Below are 22,511 nucleotides of genomic sequence, written 5' to 3' on the forward strand. Positions count from 1 at the left end.
ATAAACAAACCATAAATATTACCATAAATGGATTTTGAAAATTATTTCTAGGTAAGATCAAGAAGTTGTTATACAAGCATGTTAACGTATACCTAATTGATGCAACTCAATCGGAACAATTAAAAAAATACTACAATTGCAACATAATAACATGGAACAACACAGCTCAACTATTCTCTTGAAATTTGTGAACGTAGGGTTTGCACCCCGGTCGTTAAAAGAGAAGGAAATGTAAATGGAATTCAAAGAAGAAGATTCTTATCTCTGATGGAGTAAATGTTTACTTACAATTAGTCAGTGAAATTTCATCGGACCAATTAAAGGTATATTTAAAAATAAGAATAAGTTTTTTTTTTTGTAATATCAAGGAATAGGTAAGAGTTCTATTGTAAGCCATTATCTGGTACATTCAACTTTTTTTTAAATATTGAGCTCTCTTATAGACTAAAAATATCGAATTTAGTAAAAATAATGGCTGATAAATTTTAAGCATTTTTCAGAAGTTTTAGAGGTAGCCAAACGCTGTTCAATTTTTTTTTTTTAATTCATGCTATTTTTCAAAAATTTGGTTTCTTCTTTTATGATAAACAAACCACAAGCAGATAAGATAAAATTAATTTTATTACTTTTTTTTTCCATAAGTATCTTTTAAAAAATATTTAATTTATTTTGTTATCAAATTAGTTGCTTTTTTTTAATTTAAAACGGAACAGAAGTTAAGTATATTCTTGTATCTATTACTCATAGTCTTCATTATTTTTTTATATATTTTTTTTAATTATTGAGCAATATTGCCAATTTTTATGAAAAAAATACAAAATATTATCAGAGAGACTTCGGATCCTTCATTTAAGGATTGTATATACATCATAAAATGTATTTATTCTGACCCAACGATACAATAACCAAATGTTAAAAGTTTGAGATATATAGCATTAATATAACCGAAGTACATGAATAACTTTCTAATGAAAGAAAATTGAATCATATTTAGAACTTAAATGTAATATAACTGTCTTAGTATTTTATATATAGCTTTTGATTTCGATGTAAAATATAAAAAAGTATGAACAAATAATTGACCGAAATATTTTTATGAACTATAGTACTATTTATAAATATATATTTTTTTAAATTGGCATTTCTCCTTTTCTTGATTTTTGTTCAAGATTGTTTTTGTGTTCCCTCACCAGAATTATTTTTTTAGGAATTTGAAATAATCTCAATCAATTGACTATTGTCTACTTAATAGTAGATATATTAACAGTCTAAACGATTTATTTGGTCTTAATTATCTTCAATCTTCCAATCACTAATAAAAAGCAAAAGTAGATTTAAAGATCGATAGTAGTCGAAAGAAATGGTTTACTATCATGTTAGTAGTATAAAATAATGTTTTTTGAAATAAGTTATCCAAGGATAATTCACCATACATATAAATCACTATTTGCTCTTACCGTTACTCTGGAAATGGATTTGTAAGACTTAATAATTATAATTACCAAAGAAAAATACAAATTTGGTAATAATTTCCGTAACAAAGTAAGCAACATCGATGGGAAGATGTTCTTTGTATTCACAGTAATTTATTTTACAGAACAAAAGATCATATCAGCAAATTTATAACCGAAAAAACTTAGTTTTGAGTGTTGCACTAAGTTTTTTCGGTTATCAATTTGCTGAATATGATTTTTTGTTCTGTAAAAAAATCTATCACATTAAAATTAACGCATTTGTTAGGTGGATTTTTTGTAAATTAATTTGTATGCCCAATAACCCATTTGTACAAATACCCAAGTAGATGAGACTCCAAATGACAAAATGCCCAGATGAACAGAGCAAAAAATTAATTTTACAGTATTCTATTCTTTTTTTAATCATCTACCCTCAAATAAAGACAAAATCTAAAGCTTAATTTCATTTATCATTCTTTTGACTTTATTATATAAATGTCTCATTTTTATTACGTTATACTTAAAGGTATTTTATCAATAACTCCTATGAGAAAACAAGATAGGAAAAATATTTCTGGACACATGTTTCAGAGATACTATTGATGTACATATCTACATTATACAAAAAATAGAATGATCAGAAGATTACTATTTTACTTATTTTCTTGTATTTTACCTATCGTGCTATCAAAGAAATAATAGTTATGATTTGTCATATAAATATGAGGAAAACTTTACTTCTGATAAGAATTACAAATCAAATTAAAAAAAGGTATGAGTTATCATTTGGTGAGGTATGTATATTGTTATGACTCCCATTACTTTTTTTTATATTTCTTTTCTAAGTCATGGAAATTAATGTTGTCTAATTTGTAAGGACTTCTGTTAACTAATAGTGATGATCATTTAGATATAGGTAGAGTCAATCAATAATTGACAGATGTAGTAAATATGTAAGGTTAAATTTTTGAGTTTTTACGTCAAACGAAAAATCAAGACACACTAAAAAAAAGTTACTTCTTTCCACTGTTTTTCCTGCGTACAGGCTACGCAAGCTATCTACACCGCAAAAATGATTTTCTTCAAATGCAATCTTCTCTCCTACCATAATCAGATTTTTAAAAATAAAACCAAATTCTGAAAGCTTGATGCATTCGGATGTATTTTATTTAATAAAACTACCTCCAGTCTCTATACAAGGCCGAAAGAGCATGCTGCCGTCTCCACTCAGTCCCTTGGCAAGTCTTAGAATTCCTTATCAATCCGAATGATAAGTTCGTCGTTGGTTTGCAGGGAGTTCGGTTGGTTGGTCGTCTGATTGCACCCAAGACAAAAAAAATCAATCAGTTTGCGATCTGGTGAGTTTGAAGGCCAAAATGAACTCCTCAAAATTGTCTTGGAGCCATGTGATACTTTTTTTTCGAGGGGTAGTATAGCTGTTGCCTCAAATTTCCTCTTAACCTTGTTAACAAATGTCTTAAATAGTCTCGAAGTTTGAGCAATTGTTATTGTGTCGCTCCTGGTACGGAGTTCAAGGATGGTTCCCTACCTTTTCCAGATATTCGGGACAACGAATTGGTCAATTAGTTCCTATTTTTTTCAACTGGTCCAGGTTTGAAAAAGCTATCTAACAAAAAAATCAGCTCCTTAAATGTCTACGTTTGCTTAAGAGATTGTGCCAATGTGGCACCCTGTATTTTCTTCATTCATATCCTTGCTCAATCATTATTTCAACTCGGAGCATGCAATTAATTATCTTTTAATATTATTAGTTGTCATACAAAATCTTGCTAAAAAATTTCATATTTCATATTTAAAAAAAGTTATTATTCTAATAATTAAATATGTAACATAAAAAAGAAATAACCAGAAAATCACTTGTACTTCCTTGACAAAAGCCTGGAAGTATGGAATTCCAAACACAAGACAAACTATAATTAAAACTATGTTTGAAAAATTATTTATTGCCTATTGGGAAGTAGATGATGTTGTCATCAAAGAGTTTCTTTTTTGTGGTGAATGATTAGTATCCAGGGTGAGTGGGACTATTTTGTTTAAAACTATGTGTAGTGTAATAACAACTTTAATTATACGTTCACGGTATAGAATGAGGAGGAAGTGAAGTCTTTCGAGTTTGTATGGATAATCGTGGTTATTCTCCATTGAGGAAACATCGACAAAAGGCTGACTTGTAACTTTTCCATGGACTCAGTCAAATAGTTTTAGGAAAGATTCCAGATCTCATATCCATATATTAATATTAAGAGGACATAATCTATAGTCCTATATAATATATAGAGTTTTACCACAAACGAAGGGCTACGGGTTTTGAAACTTCTTTAAATGATTCCCAAGTTCTGATTAGCCTTCCTTAAAATATAGTGCATATGCCTTTTAATATCACGAGAGATATAAATTTCTAAGTCTAAGTAATCATCTACTACCTTAGGACTTAAGGTACAACTCTTTATAAAGTGAATAATTGTTCACAGCTTCAGAGAAAATAAGTCAATTTCAACCAATCAGCGTTCGAAACAGTAATGATGACAGGGGGTGGGGAACAAAAAACAGCTAATATTAAAATTAACTATATATTTTTATATTTATGGGGTAGCACTGTTCTTTTAGTCAGTTTGTATTTACACTATCACTCAATTCGTAACAACAATACTGTAACAAAAATTAGAAATCGGGTACAACAATGTAGAATAAAATGATTAAAAACTCAAAATTCTAGCTTTTTAAAATTTTTACTTTCTAAATTGGATTCAAAAGTAGTGGCAATATGATTTGATCTTATGTCAGAATTTCCATACTTTAACGATAAACAGTCTTTTTTACCAAAAACCTAACTACAAAATCACTTGTTTTAAATACTTTAAAAAATAAATAATTTCATAAAGTACTAATCAGATCTATGCTTTCTGAGTGATTTTTTCGAACTTTTTTTAATCGACATAATTACTTGATAGCCGGGTAAATATTTATTCTTTATATTTTTTAGTTCTTCTGGATTCAGAAGGACTATCAATACGAGATTTCACTAGTTAGTACATTATTTTCATTTTGATCACTCATTTTATTTGAGCAATTTTCTGCCGATCATAAAAGTAATCGAGACTTTTCTTGTTTCCATGTCGATAGCTACTTTAGTTTCCATAACTAATTTCTTTTTAGAGTTAAAAACTTCCATTTTTATCGTTGTTATGATTGTTTTTTTATATTGTATTTTTGTGTTATACTCATTTGCTAACTTTATAACGCCAACAAGGTGTAAAGTGATAAAAAAATTTAAATAGGGTCAAACCAAAGATTTTTTAGTATTTGATGATATATTCAGAGTGTTTTTTTATTCGAAATAACTGATTGGCCAATTTCTGATGTTTATGAAAGAAGGAAATGATTGTTTTCCACATTCCTACCATCTCTAAAATTATTTGTAATTTTCAAAAAAAAAAAAATATATTTTTATAACTTTTTCGATTATGCAACACGTTTACAAGACTGAAAGGTCATAAATAATAAATTTGATAATTTTTGTATGTCCATTGTACTATCATTATACAAAGCAGGGTGATCGCTCTGCCCCAACCTCTTTCGATCTTGCTGGGCATTTGTATAGACCTAGTGCAGATTATGTACATCTTAAAGACATCAAAATTACCAAGCTATAAAGAAGTTTTGTTATATGATTTAGAAAACATTAAACGCCTTAAAGTCAATAAGTTATCTTTCGTGGTCAAAAAAGTTAAATATGAAGCAGCTCAATGTTCTAAGAATCAGAGTCAAGTATATATCATAAATCAAGAATACTAACGATCACTAAAAAATTTTTCAAGAAATGATATATCTTTCCATGAAAATAACTACAAAAATTGTCTTAAAATTCCTATTGATGGAAAATCTGAAGACAAAAAAAATTCTCGTTACTGTATAAAACCAAAAGAAACCATTCATTTCCCCAAACAATAGCGAAGAAATTATGCTGAACAGTTTGAAGGGAAAGTCTGAAGAAGAAAAAAATGTTAAAAAAGATTTATTGTTTTTAGACGATATGAAGGCAAAATCTGTGAAGCTATTGAATGTAAACAAAATATGAAGAAAGTGTCCAAGAATTTGAGATTAAAAAAAGAAGAGATGTGCCGTTTTGAATCTTTAACGTTACCGGATTTCAATTCATCTGATACAGAAGTAAAATTAATTAAACATTTATATAATTTTTCATTTAATTTCAATTATATTTTCAATCATATTGAGGAATATTAAGAAAGTAAAGTCTTTAAAATATTAATATCAATATATAAAATGTTCTATAAATTCATCTTTCAATTTTCAGTTAGAAACTCAATGGGAGAATTATATTGTTTGCTCACTCAGTGCTAATCCCTTAACTATGTGCCAAGGTCGAAAACATCGTTGAATAGTTAAATTTTGGGACGCATTAAAAATTGAAGTATCACAAAGTCCTGAAGTTTCTTTATTTTGAGGATTAAAAAAAAGTTTTTGAGTATTAAACCATGGAAAAACGGATTATTTTTTAATACCTAGAAGAGAAATGGAAACACAGAAAAACATATAGTAGTTTCATTCTGCAAGCAAGCTTAGGAAATTTGACTATTCAAGAGAGGACTATAAAGAATTAATTCAGTTAACACTTTTCTATCTTGACGAAGCACCCCTAGAGCAGCTCTTCACAATGCTCGGTGGTCGGGAAAAATTGCAATAGTACTAACAAGTCGAATAAATTCATTGCTTCAAGGAACAGTTTTTTACCCAAAACAATAGGAAAAATTAAAATAAAATGTACATTTCTTTGTATATAGTTATTTTTCCGGATGGAGAACTGGAGAATTTTGACCTTCTGTATCTATAATTTTTTTAAATCTAATTCATACTATCCTAGAATATAAAATGTACAATCTACTTTGTCATGAGGCGGTATCAAAGCAATATGGTCGCATATGTGGTATTTGACAGAAGAAGGTTCCATTAGCATTATTTAGAGAGTCCATTGATGAAGCAGCAAAAATGAGGATACAGGAAAAAGTATTATTTTAAAAACCTGATGGATCCAGTAAATTGGGAGATTGAAACTCTCTCAAAAAATATATCGACTATACCTGACATAACTCTGTTTCCAATTGTACCTGAAAAGACTGTGGTAAGCTTTATGAACTTTCGACATCCTGTTATTGGTTAGTCATAGTTTTAAACGCGTGTATTAATGTATTTTGTATTTTGTTGTTCTTTTTTACTAGGACAGTAGTTTTTATCTATAAAAAAAATTTATATCTGTGTGATGCAACTTTTCTAGATGAATGAAGAAAAAAATGAAGATAACGACCATAATTCTCAAAATAGAAAATCCATTGAAATACTTAAATCGACATGGATTTGAAGAATACTAGATTATTCAGATAATTTAGCTTATATGTATGATCAAATGCAATAAAATGAAAATAATCCAATATGTTTAGTTATAATGTGCCTCCATAAAATGGTGTCCAATCCTCATCAAATTTTAAAGAGTCGTTCTAAAGGTTAATTGTCAAGACCAGAACAAATGCCAATCACATGACGTAACTTTTTGAAAAAAATGGGACAATGCAATCACCCTAATATACAGGATTGCTAGAAATCATCTTTAAAAAATTCAAGGAATGGTTTCACAACCAAAAATGTATTATCCTTTGGAATTGAACAATAGTAAAGGGAGAGTTCAATATACAAATCTATTGAAGGTATTCAAAGTATTGTCCCTCAGCTGCTATGACACGTCACCGAAAGAAGGAGCAAACTCAAACAATCTCCTCCATGCCTCACGGGTGGTTGTCTTGAGGAAGTCAATGATGTTGTGGTAGGTGCTGTTGAACTTGATTTTCGAAGTGCTCTACCAATAATAGTCTCGAGGGTTCTGGTCAAGAGAAGATGAGGGCCAATAGTCCGAGGCTAAGAATTTTGCAAATTTGGACTTGAGAATGGTCTGGTTCTTCTTGGCTATATGGCTTGGAGTTCCATGCTGCTGCCACAAATAATTACCTTTAGGATAATGGGCCTTCAAGCAGGATAAGCAATGGTACCTAGGCACTTTTATTGGGTCTCAGGGTCGACAGACTGTACTAGTTTGAAAAAGTCGGTGGTCACTGCAGATGACCACAAAGAACATGATAGAAGCTGGATGATTTTTGCTGTCAATCTTCTGCCTTCTGCTCGACTCTTGACAATGTAGAGATTATTCTTTCAGTTGAGAAGCTAGTATACTCAAGATATACTTGTTCAAGAAAATTTTCAAAGTGGACGAGTTCATTCATTTCAAATTATTTTTGCAGCACTCCAAACGTCGTGCAACCTGACTCTCATTGAGTGCTTTCATTCTTGGTGCTATATATGACTTCATTACAAGCTCTTTAATTGCCTCCTGTATGGTGGCTCCTCTGGGAAATCATTGGGTCAGTGTTGATCCTATCCTTGAGCTTCCTCACGAAGGTATCGTCCCTCTTGCACTTACTGCCACCTCTTGGAGCTCAGAAGAAGGGTCGGTTATCCTTCATTCCCTTTTTTTAAATAGTGACTAGGCACACCCCAAAAATGGCTGGAATCTTCTTTGAGGAGAACAGCAATGATTTTTCGATTTTGTACTTGTCAATTCATGTTTCAAGCTATCTGAACGAAATTTGGCGAGAAGAAAGAAAACAACCAGTACTCTATTTGTTTACTTTATTCGAACTGAAAAAATGTTCGCCAGATGTCGTAAATTAGCATCAAAGCAACTTAAGTTTTTTTTCATGCAATCCTGTATATGCAATTGCATCCATATAGTTTTTGAGCAAAAAATGTCAAACTGCTCTAATTGAGGATTCCAAAAATTATGTATAAAATATTGTGAATGATGTATTATGGATTTTAATCTAATCTATTAGTAGGGACATGTAAGTGTAATACTTTTCATCCTTTATACTTAATGATGATTTAGTTCAGTATACAAGTATTTGTATACTCATTAATAGGGACATATAAGTGTAATACTTTTCTCATTGATACTTAATGATGATTTAGCTCAGAATATAAATATTTTTATGCTCTGTAATATCCCTATGGAAAGTGTTTACTCTCCTATATTTGTAAACACTATTTATTTAGGTACATTTTTTAGATAATTGATATAATTTAATTTCTGATAAATAAAAACTTTTAGAATAATTATTATGTGTTTTGAAATTGTTATAACAAAATAAAAATTAATTGTAGTACAGGAATGATTCTCCAAAAAAAAAAAAAAATATGCTTACATAAGCATATGCATCTACTATTTTATAATATGTTAGTTGTAGGTCCCCTGATAAAAATTCAGGTATTCAGTATTTATTTAAAAAACGGAGACAGACTTTAGACACAAAATAAAAGTTATTCAGAATCCAGAGTTGTGTACCTAGGGCTATGTTTCATTCTGATCAGACCAGATTCCCCTGCTCTGGATTTGCCAAAAATGTATTTTTTGCAAATAAGATGATTTTTTTTTTTTTGCATAAAACAAGATGTCACAAAGTTTTTTTAAGGTATGGGTTGACCATTCAAAAATGCACCAAAAAAAATTAAAAAATCCTAATAATGAATTATTTTACTAACAGAAAAAGAAAGGATCGTATATTGAAAACGAATTTAAAAAGGGAGCCAGGAAGAGGATTAGCGAGTTAGTCTTAGTATGTATATTTAGGTTAAAGGAGGAACATATTTCTAATTATAATGCCCAAAGGGATAGAAGAACTTCAAATGTTATATAATTCAAATATTTAATACGGGTACGTCCTAGTATTTAAATTATTTTATATGTCTTTTTTTACAGGAAATATTGCTTCTCTGAAAGCGGGTCCCCCCAAGTACCTGGCCTGACTAAGAAATGGCAGATTGGTTTATAAGAATCACTATATTACAAAGTACGCAATCTATTAAGCATATGTTTCATGTATAAAGGCGCCATATTGTTAGGTATTTGTTCGGTAGCCATCAATACTGAACGTTGTCAGTGTTGATGTGAAGATGGAAAAAATTGGTCATTGTGATGTGTTACCATACTTATATTCAAAAGGCCTCAGCGTAACCAATATGAAGGCTCATCTGGATTATATTCTGGTTGAACCTTGTTGTTTGTTTACAACAGTAAAACCTTGTCTAGCTGATTCTAAATGAGACCGTACAAACTGCCACGACAAGTATCGCAGTGGCCTTTAAAATGAGGTGACGACTCCAGAAATTGTGAAAAAAAAGTCCCCAAAGCAATACTGGTGGATCGTTGACTCAAAGTGCACGAGCTAGCAGATATAGTAGGCATCTTAAAAAGTTTTACATCGCATATTATCTGAAAATGTATACATGAGCAAGCCATGTGCAAGATGGGTCCTGGGTGTGCTCACACTCGAGCAAAAACAGTGTCGTGAAGAAGTTTCAATTAAGGGTTTAGCAAAGTTGCACAACAATAAAGTAGAATTTTAACAAAATGACATAAAAATGAATTAAACATGGGTGAAGTAATAACACTTCATACCAAAAGACAAAAGAACAACCAAAACGATTTAAAGGGGAGAACCGGCTCCAAATAAAGAAAAACCGTTTCATCTTCAGCCAAGATCATGGTGTCGGTTTTTGGGATGGACGTAGGAAATTTTTGAAAACTATTTTGAGAAGGAAAAAACTATGAACGGGAAGTAGTTTGGGAGAAGAAATTAAGAAAAAAAAGATCGTACTTAGCCAAGAAGAAAGCGTTGTTTTATCAAGACAATGCCCCAGTTTACAAATCTATCTTTGCAATGTCCAAAATTAAATTTGAACTCGTTATCTCATACACCCTATTCACATGATTTAACCTCCTTATATTATTTTTGTTCCCAGACTTGAAAAAATGGCTCGAATGTCAAAGATTTTCCAACAATGAATAAGCGATTTAAGCAGCTATTTTGAGGAGCAAAACAGTTCTGATTAAATAAAGAACTTATCGAATTTTTTTAACATTTCTGGGAATAGTTTATAGAGCTTAAGGAAGGTTATGCTGAATAATAATTTTTTACCTCAAAAATGCTTAGCTTTCGTTTTTGAGTATTGTACTTTTTAATTCAAGGACAACCCAGTAGGTGCACTATTTAGATCAATGATAAAAATAAAGTAGTAATAACTTTTTGAATCATTCTTATGGTTTGACCATTTTTATGATATAATAAAAAGTAATTGCAATCTAAGAATTATTCTGCAAAAAAAAAAAATATTATTTGAATTAAGAATATTTGTGTGTCTTTAAATAAATAATATATATTGATATATTTTCTATATGTCTTTTTTTTTTTACAAGCAATATTGCTCCTTTTTAATTATTTTTAAAGAAAAACCTATTTTCCCTATGAAATGTTAGCATAATTAATGAAAACATGTTTTATTTTTAATCAGATATATTATTTTGGAACGTTAATAAATTAATCATAAACTCTGCAAGGACTATTATGAAAAAATAAAGTACTAGTTAGAAAGGTAGAAAGAGTAAATACTGTTTGCAATATGTTTAATTCTCATCTGGTCAAGTGAGTAATGTTATTATGCGCATTTTGTAGTCATTTTTAATCAGCATTGTTTATATTTACATATAATTCAACAAAATGTGTCCTTCTTAGCCCTGGTAACATTGTGAATTAAAAAGTAGAGTTGTTTATTTTAGTCTAAGAAGTAGACCAGTAATTTATTTTGTTCCGATTCTCTTATATGTACCTATAACGTGTATTATAAACTAGAAAAAAAATCAAATTTTAAGGAAATATTACTTGATTTATAAAATGTGATTGCATAGAATGACCAGAATTGTAGAAAATATGAAAAATAAACCGAAAAATTGCTTCTAAGGACTATCGTTCGAACATTTTAGCCGAAGGACAATTTACTGAACGGACATTTGGTCAAAGGACAATTTTTCGAATGTTCATTTTGCCGAACATAAATTTCCCTAAAGGACCAATTGGGAAATTTTGCCAAAAAATGATTTTGATATATATGTCACAGTAGAGATTGAAATCCAGTAGAATCGTTGATTTTCCTAATAGAGATCATGATGATTTCTACTAGGAGAATTAATAATTCTACTGGATTTAAATCTTTACAGTGATATATCCAAAGCATATTTTCATTTAATTCAAAATTATATTATGATAAATAGGTACTTTTCATATTCTATACGAGGGAAGTTTGAAAAGTTTCCAAGCTAACAAAGATACAATACGTATTTTTTTTCTGAATTTTAATTTTGCAAAATAATCTCCTTGTCACTCTACAGACTTCTCCCAGTGATGTTCTTATCTCTGTGACCCGTCCAAATACTACTCGGATTTTTTTTCAGCAAAATAATTGTTCACTAGACACTTTTTGTTTTTGCCTCAATTACTCCAAGTCGAATATACTTAGACGCGTCAAATTTTATCACAACGAGCCTACTATTGTTTGAATCTATTTAAAGGATACACTTTTTTTTTAAATATTTAATGACAGCTTCATACTCCATTTTGTCCATTTTCACAAAAACACTCAAATCAACTAACTCAAACGACTCTTATACAACAAATGCCCTTCCAAAATGGCTGAAACTATGTAAATAAACTATCAACAGATGCAAAATATATGAGACTAGCTTTTATTTATGAGTACTGTCATATTCACGTTGAAGTGAGAAACTTTTCAGACCACCTTCGAGCAACCACATTCTGACACTCTTCTCTGTTGTGTTTGTATAGTGATTATTTATTAATATAATTTAAAAAAATATTTTTCGGCAAAAATAAAGTAATTAATTCACCTAATATGACATACTCGAATATAGCAAATGGAAAATACCTATTTATCATTCTGTAATTTCAAATTGAATTAGAATATGCAATAGCATACGAGTATATCAATAAATTAAATATGATCTTTCGGCCAAATGTCGCAAATGGTCCTTCGACTAAATATCTGTTCAGCAAAATGTACATTCGGCAAAATGTCCGTTCCGCAAATTGTCTACCGGTGAGATACATTTCAGTAAATTGTCCTGAAGCATAATATTTTCAGCCAATTTTCCTAGAACCCCAAAATTGACAAGGCAATTCAGGCAATTTGAAAAAATATTTGGGAGGAGAGGTGCTGGTCAATTATGATATTATATCAGATTAGCTGTAAGCATATGAAAGAAATAAACAAAATTCCCACTCTCTATTAAACAAGAACATGGGCAGAAATCAGTTCAATGTCGATCATCAATTTAGCTCTGGATTTAACAAGGATTTAACACCTATAACTCCTCAAAAAATCATCAGAATTACTGTTCATATTGGCAAATACATTTTTTGAAACTCTAAGAATGACAAAAGATGTCTCGTTCATCCAATAATATATTGCTATAAATCAATTAATATGTATTAGACTACCCAGTTTTTGGATTAATATATTTCAACCCCTGCAAAAAGACCTTTTCTCCTGGGGAGAATCAAAAAATAACTTTTTTGAAGTTGATAGACATCTCAAGTCATTAATTAATTTATTATTTGCAAAATTATATGTTTATTACTAAGTTTTCTTTTACTCAAAATTTGGTTCAAGCCTCTAAAAATAATCAAAATATTCAAATAGAAAATTCTCGAAAATCTCATTTCATACAAAAAACTATTTGCGGATTAGTAATTTGCTCATATTTATACAATTGAATATCTACTATAAAATATTTTTGAAAAAGTAAAATTTTGTTGACTTGTGTTATTGGTGAATCAATGAAAAGTTGGTTTATTCATAAAGAAGTTAAGTATATATCAAACCATTTACTATTTGAAAAAATAAAATATGACATTAAAATTATTTAACGAAAATTGCGAGTCCCTTTCCATACTATTCAAATTCATGAGTTGAAATCCCATGAGTAAAAAGCTAATGAAAATTACAGTATGAGTAATAAGTACAACTACACTAAGTATACGTTTTTATGGAAATAACTATGAGTTATCTACTTATTATAACAAATAATTCCTCTTGGTAAAATGAAATATATTCGGCATTATTCGTTTCTTGACACAAGTAAAGATCAAAGTTTAAAACTTTGGGCATTTAATGTAGGGCAAGCTTTGAGTGTGTACATTAGGCTTAATATAAATAAAAGCATCTTCCCACTTTGATCTTCTAAGTTGGAATGTAATTGATTAATCCAAATCAATCAAAAGTTAAAATTTGTTTTTAAAAGAATAAATAATCCATTTAACAAAATATAATCATATCAATTAATAAATTATCCCTATTAGGGTTCTTAATGTTGATTGGTTGAATTCCAATTATCTGTTATTCAGCCCTGAACAATATCAAACAATTATTGGATAACAATTCCATAGATGGGAAGTTTTGGCTAAATATCAAATAATTTAAAGCATTATTTTCTGTATATTTTTAGAAAAAAGGTTTTGAATACACTCTTAAAAGGTTAATTATATATTTTTTCTATTTATAATAAATTGTGAATGTGTGTCAATGGTTAAAAATATATATTTATTTGAACATCATATTAACAATAATAGAAAATTATTTTGCTTAAGTAATATTTTAAACCTCATTGAGAGAGGAAAAAAGCATTTCTTGTCACTCAATACTTGACAATATATTCATATGCCATTGGTTATTTAATGGTATGTAAACATTTTTTGAAAGTATTAAAGTACTTAAACATGTCTTCCTTTTTTTTAAAGACTTGAATAGTGAGTGGAAAAAAGCTCCGTCCATGTTGTTCATCTTTATGCAAAAAGCAATATTCAAAACAACAAACACGTGATCAATTTTTGCCAAATTTGATGGCTAAAGACACTTAGGGTATCATGAATTAATTAAAACTAAAGAAAATAAATTATGTTGGGAAAATTGGATGTGTAACAAGTCAAAATGTGACGTCATCTGTCATAACTCAAAATTGACCTCGCCCTATGAAAACTTATTTTACAGCCAACTAAATTAGGGCAAAATTTGATGCATGGTTGTTGTTAATTTTTAAAAAATTAATGAATGCACACCTGAATTGATCTTTTTCAGAAATAAAGGGAAAAGCGTGAACAGGTTTAATCCTGGTTTGTTGAATTTGAATTATTGATATGCTATATTTTGTTGAATACATATGTACAAATAAATTTAAAGTCTGTAAAGGGTAGTTCTTCTGAACGTTTGCAATTTTTCTAGCTTCATTCCCCCCCTCCCCCTAAAAATAGTTTTAATGCAAACACACACTAAAGGAGAGTCCGGTACGAATGTTACTCTAACACGTGAGTTGCTTATTTTAATCAGGAACAAAAACGGAATGCAGTTTTGTGCAATTTAAATGATTGGGTGTACTATTCGATCCCTCCAAAAATTCGAAAAACGTGTCGAGCAAGATAGTGAGGTCCCACTCACAATGATATATTGATTTTTAGGAAAATTTTAATGAAATTGGTTTAGAACGTTAAGATGAACCACTTTTTATATGAATATATGTGAGGCCATCACAAGAACGACTCCTAAAAGTGAGGTTTTTATATTTCTAGCTATTTTTGTTTCATAAGAAAGGAAAAGATTATTATTGTAACATGAAATTTCACCACTTTTAGACAGAAGTTTTAAAAACTGCAAAGGTAACCGTGTTGCTTAGAATCTCTAGTTAAATTTGAATGCATTTTTTTAAAGTATAAAACTTCAGAGGAGCCGCAATGGCCTCTTAAAGATGGTACAGCATGAAATTATATTATAAGAACAAATAATAATTTATGTTGGTAAGATTAGGTTCTTTACCGGCTCATTTCAAATGAAGTTCCTTCTGTATTGTTCTATATTAAATCCTTCGACGTCGTTACATTGATATAAATAATATATTTTCGTCATGAATTCCGCAATTTGTTCTTTATCTATTAACGATATCTCTGATATCCGAGCTTTGGAGCATGGAGACGTCATATTTCCTGATGTGGATATAGAAGAAGGACGTAGAACTGAAAAGTATCTCAAGAAAGGTTGTTCCAGTACTCTAGAGTCATTGGATCTATTAAGAAACAAAACTCTTTTGTTTTAAATGGCTTGATTATAGATGTGTTTCTTTTGGGCGTGATCCATTCATAGAAATGTCTTCTATTGCTCCGTTGAGTCATGAAGCCTATGGGTTTGGACATTTGGGTGTCCTGGATAGGGAAGTTGAAAAGATCAAATTCCAAATTAGTGGACGGAGAATTTGTCTGACAACTTTTTCTTTCCTCATGGCTATGGAGAAATCTAGAGCTCAGGTACTTTACATTCATTATTTGAAAAACGGGTTCACTCATAAGCAACATAAGTTAACTGGAAATCCATCTAATAACCCGTACAATCGAAATGTTACAAACAGACTTAATTTGTTTGGTATTCAGTGATATATTAGTGTTTGAAATCAGCTGAGTAGTATCTTGATACAGGTACATATTAAAAAAATTCTGGAGAACCTAATGAAGAATCATGGTATTTTTGTACCGGGAAGAGTTGCATCTCATCATGATCTTTAAGCAATTCGTTTCCCAAGTCATTGGAATAGGGAAGTTGTATATAATAAATATAAACAATCATGTTTGGATCAAGGATACAATAAACATCGCAGTATATTCACTTTTATTCGTCATTGGAAGACTGTCCGACCTGAATTTGGTATTATGGGACGGCGAAGCGATTTTTGCCATATTTGTTATGATCATTCACAAGAATTGGCCTCATTATTCAGAGAATCTATGCAAAAAATCTTATGGTTGATTGGACATTAAATATTAACGACAGTATTAAGGAGCACCTACACCATGTCAAAAGTGAACACCTAGACGGAGGGTTGAATACGCTAAAAATGATAAAGAATCTGTTACGTCATTAACTTTTCTGACGCTAAATCATTCCCTTACTCGTCTATTCAAATAGGAAAGACGCATTTCATTTATATACATAAAGTTAACCTTTTTTTTATTGAGAATCCAATATATATGTATTTTTGATGAGGGTGAGCAGGTACATTTTTATCTAATGTTTTCAGTCTATGTAATCTTATTCTTTAATAATTTTAGAAAATTATTAAGAAAGGCTCAAATTATGTGGCATCTCTCTTATATCATAAATTACAGCGTATAAGTAGAGTTCTGCGTCTTACAATTCAATGTGATAACTGTGGGTAAAAATGTTGGAATAAGATGTTCTTCTACTTTTAACAATTAATTTTCTTTACAGAGGCCAGAATAAAAATTATATCATTACAGCTTTTTATAGAAAACAACGTGATTTGTGGTACATTTGATGAAGTTTCTATACACTTTCTTCTTGAAAATCATTCAAAGTTTTCCCCAGACCGCAGCTTTATCGTAATTTCTAAATCTTATTATAATCAACAAAAAATTGAAATGTGGAAGATTTAGTAGAACTTGTCGTCCAAGCATCTACTAAATTCAATGTTATATCTTCTAAGAAGAGTAGATGCCCACAAGTCCAGTGGTATAATTGGAAGAATTTTTTAGACAAGTATTTATGTCCTTTAAAAGGAATAAAGAACTATCCCATATTCACTTTCAAATCTACTTCTCCGTGAGTTGTACACGTAAAAGAATGGTCTGATAGTTCACAATCTCTTTCTTGGAACTTATTAAAACACGTAATTTTGTCCAGTGTATTTTTTTTTTCGTTTTAATTCTTATAATGAAAAGAAACAACTTCTTTTTTTTAAATCTATAAAAAATGAAACGAACTCCCAAACAAAGAATTAATAAATATTCCTTTTCCTCAACATATCGATTTGTTACCTACGTTGACTTCTTCTCCTACATCCGGCAGTTTATCCAAAGATTCTTCACCATCTAATTATTTTGGAGAAGATACTTCGTCAGCATTATCGGTGAATTTATTACAAGGTAATACTCAACATTAAGTTGTTTAATTTTATAAATTTGTAATCCACCCCTTTTCTATTGTCAGACTCAGCGTACTATTTTGATTGTACAAGTAACTTATCCACACATTTTGATACAAAACAAGGACTCTCACATGAATATACAACTGATGTGTTTAAATCACATGGAAAAAGAAACAAAATGTATTTTTTTATGAGAAGGGTGGGATTAGCATAGTAAATATTTGAAGGAGATAAAAAATGTGGAACTTGTAAACATTGTATGAAAAAATATCTTTAAAATCCTGCAAAAGATTTATATGTACGAAATAAAACTTCAGAATGGAATTAATGTACACAGTATGAAAATATGGTTTTTTTTCTTATGGAACGAAATTTTTAATAATTTGCCATTTAAAAACTATTTTTAGGAATTACTTCTACATTTATAATTTTAACAAATGGCAATTATCTCTCCATATCAATGTGTTCGTTTTTTTCTCTTCATTTATGTACTCTACAGCATTTCTAACTTTGTTAAAAAATTGTTATCATTTTTTCTTCATCACTTACATATTGTGATAGACGACATTCCTTGATATGAGGTAGATAAGAATATTGAAATAGCGTGTAAGCTATTTGAAACTATTAATACATAGAAAAATACGGCTAAATTTTATTTTAACAATACATAAGATCTTAATTAACTCATTAACCTCATAATGGATTAATTTATTTTATTATTTTTAATAGCAAATAAGAAAAGGAAAATAACATAAAACAATGAAAATCGAAGTAAATTAATATTTATTTTATATTATTAATTATTTATTTACTTAAATCCATTGTGAGGTTAATATTTTAAGGAAATGGTATCAATTGGCATTGGTTCAGACGGTACGCATTTCCACCGGTGTGGATCAAAGAGACCTTGAAGGCCAATGAATATAAAATTAGCACAAAGCAACCTAATGCATTGGAGCACCGCGCCACACATCCAAGATCACCCTAAAGTATTCGAAAACAAATTTAGGGGCAAATGGATTTTGGTCCAAGGAGATGTGGCCACCCAACTCCATCAACCTGAACCCACTTGACTACTACGGGTGTTGCATCATAGAGAGAAAGGCCAACACCCACTACCCCAGTAGCGTGAGATCATGACGAACAAGGTGGAGGAGGAATAGGCTAACATTCTGGCAGACACCCTCAGGAACGTTTGTTTTAAGTTTCGAACCCGCCTGGAGCTCTTTATTGTGGCAAAGGGCGGAATTTTTGAAAAATAATAGAAATTAAGATATCCTTCATCTCCTTTTTAATAATTTTTTTTGTATCATTAATATTAAGTCTAGATTTATCTTTCTTTCTAATGAAGTAAAAAGTGTACAATGACTTATGACGCATAAAGTACATATTTATGTTATTTATAATATAAAATATTATATTTAGTTATTAATAATAATAAACCAAACATTAATTTATTTGTATTTTTGTTCTGTTTTTAAATTTACATGCGATTTTTTTAATAATCGAAGAATATACCTATAAAGAAATATTAATAAGTAATACTTAAAGAGTATTATAGAGTATTTAATCTGGGTCAATATAGTTTTATACCAAAAGAGTTGTTAAATTTCAATTATATTGTCAAACATATATGGAAATTAAGATAATCATTTAAGAAAAAATATTTAAAAAATTTATTACATATTTTTTTTTTTAATAGTTCACAAGATATAATTTTGTAAATCAAAAATAACACGTTAACTACTTAATTAATATGATGACTCATATTATAGTTGGGTCTAATGATGTGAAATTCATTGCTAACTTATGAATCATTATCATTAATAACCATCATCTTTTACAAGAAAACAAAGATCAACTAAAATTGGACTACAGTATAACATCACTAAAAGTGGATCGGAATATATTTTATTATTATTTTTACCATAAAGTATAAAACTATTTATTCCAAATATTCCCAAAGTTTGAAATACAATATGTTTTGACTTCATAATGAATGTTTAAGAGTAATAATGTGACTTTAGCAGGTTAGTAAATTTTCATTTTAAAACTAAAGCAATAAAACATGAAATATGCACTACTCATTCTGTAGAATATAGAGGGAGGGAGAGTTCACACTCTGAACCATTCCATTAGGCAGCATTCATACCCGTTTGTTAACTCTATATCTAAATTTAAATATTAATTGAAAAGATAACAATAATAATGTCAATTAATAAAAATCAGAAAGATAAGTTTTATAATATTATATATAAAGATAATATTAAGATTGATATACTTGAAATGATATGATTTAAAAAAGTAAAAGTTTTAAGTTCAATAGTAGTTGCTAGGCTACATTGTAACAAGGAATTTCATTATTTTATTGTTAAAAAATTCTCTAAAGCTAAAATAATATATTATTATCTTGGGAGAAAGAAGGCTCAGACGAAGATATCCATGAGATCTTTGCAGCTCGGAGTATGGATTATTTTTAGTCAAAAGCATACGATCCCGGAAGAAACGGTAATAACTAATACTGAGAAGCAAAATATTTTAGTTGGGCCTAATGATGTGAAATTCATTGCTAACTTATGAATCATTATCATCAATAACCATCATCTTTTACAAGAAAACAAAGATTAACTAAAATTGGACTACAGTATAACATCACTAAAAGTGGATCAGAATAAAATAATATATTATTATCTTAGGAGAAAGGAAACTCAGACGAAGATATCCATGAGATCTTAGCAGCTCGGAGTATGTATTATTTTTAGTCAAAAGCATACGATCCCGGAAGAAACGGTAATAACTAATACTGAGAAGCAAAAACCATTAGTTATAATAAATATCTCTAATAAATAACTTTTGGACAAGATAACAGGTTTTTCTCTATGCAAGGCACATCTATATTCTATTAATTCAAAACAAAATGACTTACCACAAATTTAATTGACAAATTTTGGTAAAATTTGTGATTTTTTGGAGTGCAATTTAACTCAGATCTAACAGGACTTGTTGTTATTCCTCGATTTATTAATCAGTGATTGATATATTTCAAATAACAAATGATTTATATTACAATGGATGAAACATGGATCCGTAACTTCACTCCGAAATCAAAAAGATCATCATCTAAGAAGAAAAGCGCCCGAATGTACAATAATCAGCTGGAAAGGGAGAAATACCATAAACATCGAATATCATAAAGCGTTATTATAGCGTTTCAAGGACGAAATCACGGCCCCATTTGAAGAAGAAGAAAGAGTTATTTCACCAGGATAATGCACCGTGTCAAAAAATAATCAAAAAATGGCAAAACTGCACTATTAGAACATTAAATTACTTTTGTCTCCAGCGATTACTGGATGATCTCAGACCTAGAAAAAAGGTTTGCTGGTAGGAAATTTTGTTTCAATTTAGAGGTTATCCCTGAAACTGAGGACTTTTCTAAGGCAAAAGATAAAGGGTTTTATAAACGTGGAATTGTTTGAGCAGCGTTGGAATAATTGTGTTGCTTTTGATGGAGATTTTATTAATCAATAAATCCAATTTTGAGCGAAAAAAACGCGTTATCTTTTTTAAACCCGGGGCTTTTCAGTTCCTATGTTATATACTTATTGATTTATTTATTTATTCAGGATTCGGTACTAACGTAGTCCTAGATTGTTGACTTATGTGTTTGTTGTAAAATGCTCTGAAATAGATATATATATTCTAACAATGGAAGGAAAATTCGCATAAAATTAAATGGCAAAATCAGATTTTTTTAGTGATCGAACTATAGGTAATATGTTTGTACTTAGAGTATGTCAAGAAATTCATGTCCTCTTTTCCAAACACACATAAATGAAAGTGAATTGAGCATTGTGATATTATTTTATTTCCCATTATATATCCTCCTTAATCTTTATACACTTTTTAATGCGTCCGGGCATACAAGAATTAAATTATACCAAGTATCATCTGAAATTTGCTACCAAGCAAATTTGACATTATGGACGAGAGTTTCTTCATTGGTAGCAGGCGGAAATTTATTGATCTTATTTTGGACAATTGCGCATAGACTTTGTAACACAATCTTTTTTCTTTTTTTATAACCGCGTCTTTATAAGATTTACATTTTTCGTTGTTACATATGTTGTAATTTAGTCAAAGTAAAGTTTATACTCGTAATAAATTATTTTTCTGTCTTCTTAAATTGCACTAATGGTAAGTTTTATACGAGAATTTAAATTGTGAAAATAAATTCCTTCTTACAATCTTCTTATCACTGAACACAATGAGCCGTGCCAGTCTGAAGAATCACATTGTTCTCTCAAGTCTTTTTGGCTTGATTGAATGACCAGTGATGTTACATCTTCAATTTGTAGGGATACATCCCAAGGTCATCTCAAATAAGGTCTCTCACATTGTTGTTGAACCCATGTAGACATCCTTGGCCATCTTGGTAAGTTTCCTCCTGGGATTTCTTGCAATCTTTGCCTTGACGACTCCGGGCGTCCTTTTTGTCTTGTTCTGCCTGATCTGGGTTTGTCCTTGATAGATTGAGTCTCCTCATACCTCTCAATGGTTCTCTTGATGAGCATGTGGTTGACTTCCAGGCTCTTTAGGTTCCTCAATATGGATGGTCGAGATTTGCCCTTACGGTATTCCTTGATTATAGCCTCTCTCATGGCTTCCATTGTGGTTAACAAAACTGTTATTTTATTCAAAACTGTTTGTTTTGATCTAGTTTTGACGCAACTAGAGTTTAAACATAGTACTTCGCAACCTTACATTTAATTATATTATATAATGTTAATTTAACAGGACTTTCTGTGGACCCTATAGAAGTACAATTTTGCAAAGTGGTGCAAGACTAATCCACTACCCGGTAATGAGTACTTAGAATTATTGGTTAAAAATAAATTTAAAATGTTCATTTAGTCTCTTTTTTAACTTTGAAACAATTTTATAGACAACTTAACTATTTAGCATCACATTAAATAAACGAACATACTTGCTTTATATAAGAATTCTATTGTATTTTTCATATAAAATATAATTTAATAATCAACATAAAAAAAATAATAGATAAATTTCAATTCAGTTTAAAGTACCTAAACAAAATAAGTATCTAAAAAACATATAGGACCAAAAATATTTCA

At 29.8% G+C, this 22,511-nt stretch overlaps 1 protein-coding gene and 1 long non-coding RNA gene across 7 annotated transcripts in view; one reads left to right on the top strand and one right to left on the bottom strand.

Annotated features, from left to right (window-relative positions):
* The window catches only part of LOC121129701 (uncharacterized), a 371,351-nt gene that overhangs the window by 343,357 nt on the left and 5,483 nt on the right, over positions 1-22,511 (bottom strand). The window lies entirely within an intron of this gene.
* Positions 8,952-18,011, top strand: LOC139907226 (uncharacterized). The gene is made up of 4 exons (XR_011783680.1): positions 8,952-16,476; positions 16,541-16,640; positions 16,701-17,374; positions 17,439-18,011. It is a non-coding gene; the product is annotated as an uncharacterized lncRNA (long non-coding RNA).

This window comes from Lepeophtheirus salmonis, chromosome 14 (assembly GCF_016086655.4).
Source record: "Lepeophtheirus salmonis chromosome 14, UVic_Lsal_1.4, whole genome shotgun sequence".
Lineage (NCBI taxonomy): Eukaryota > Metazoa > Arthropoda > Copepoda > Siphonostomatoida > Caligidae > Lepeophtheirus > Lepeophtheirus salmonis.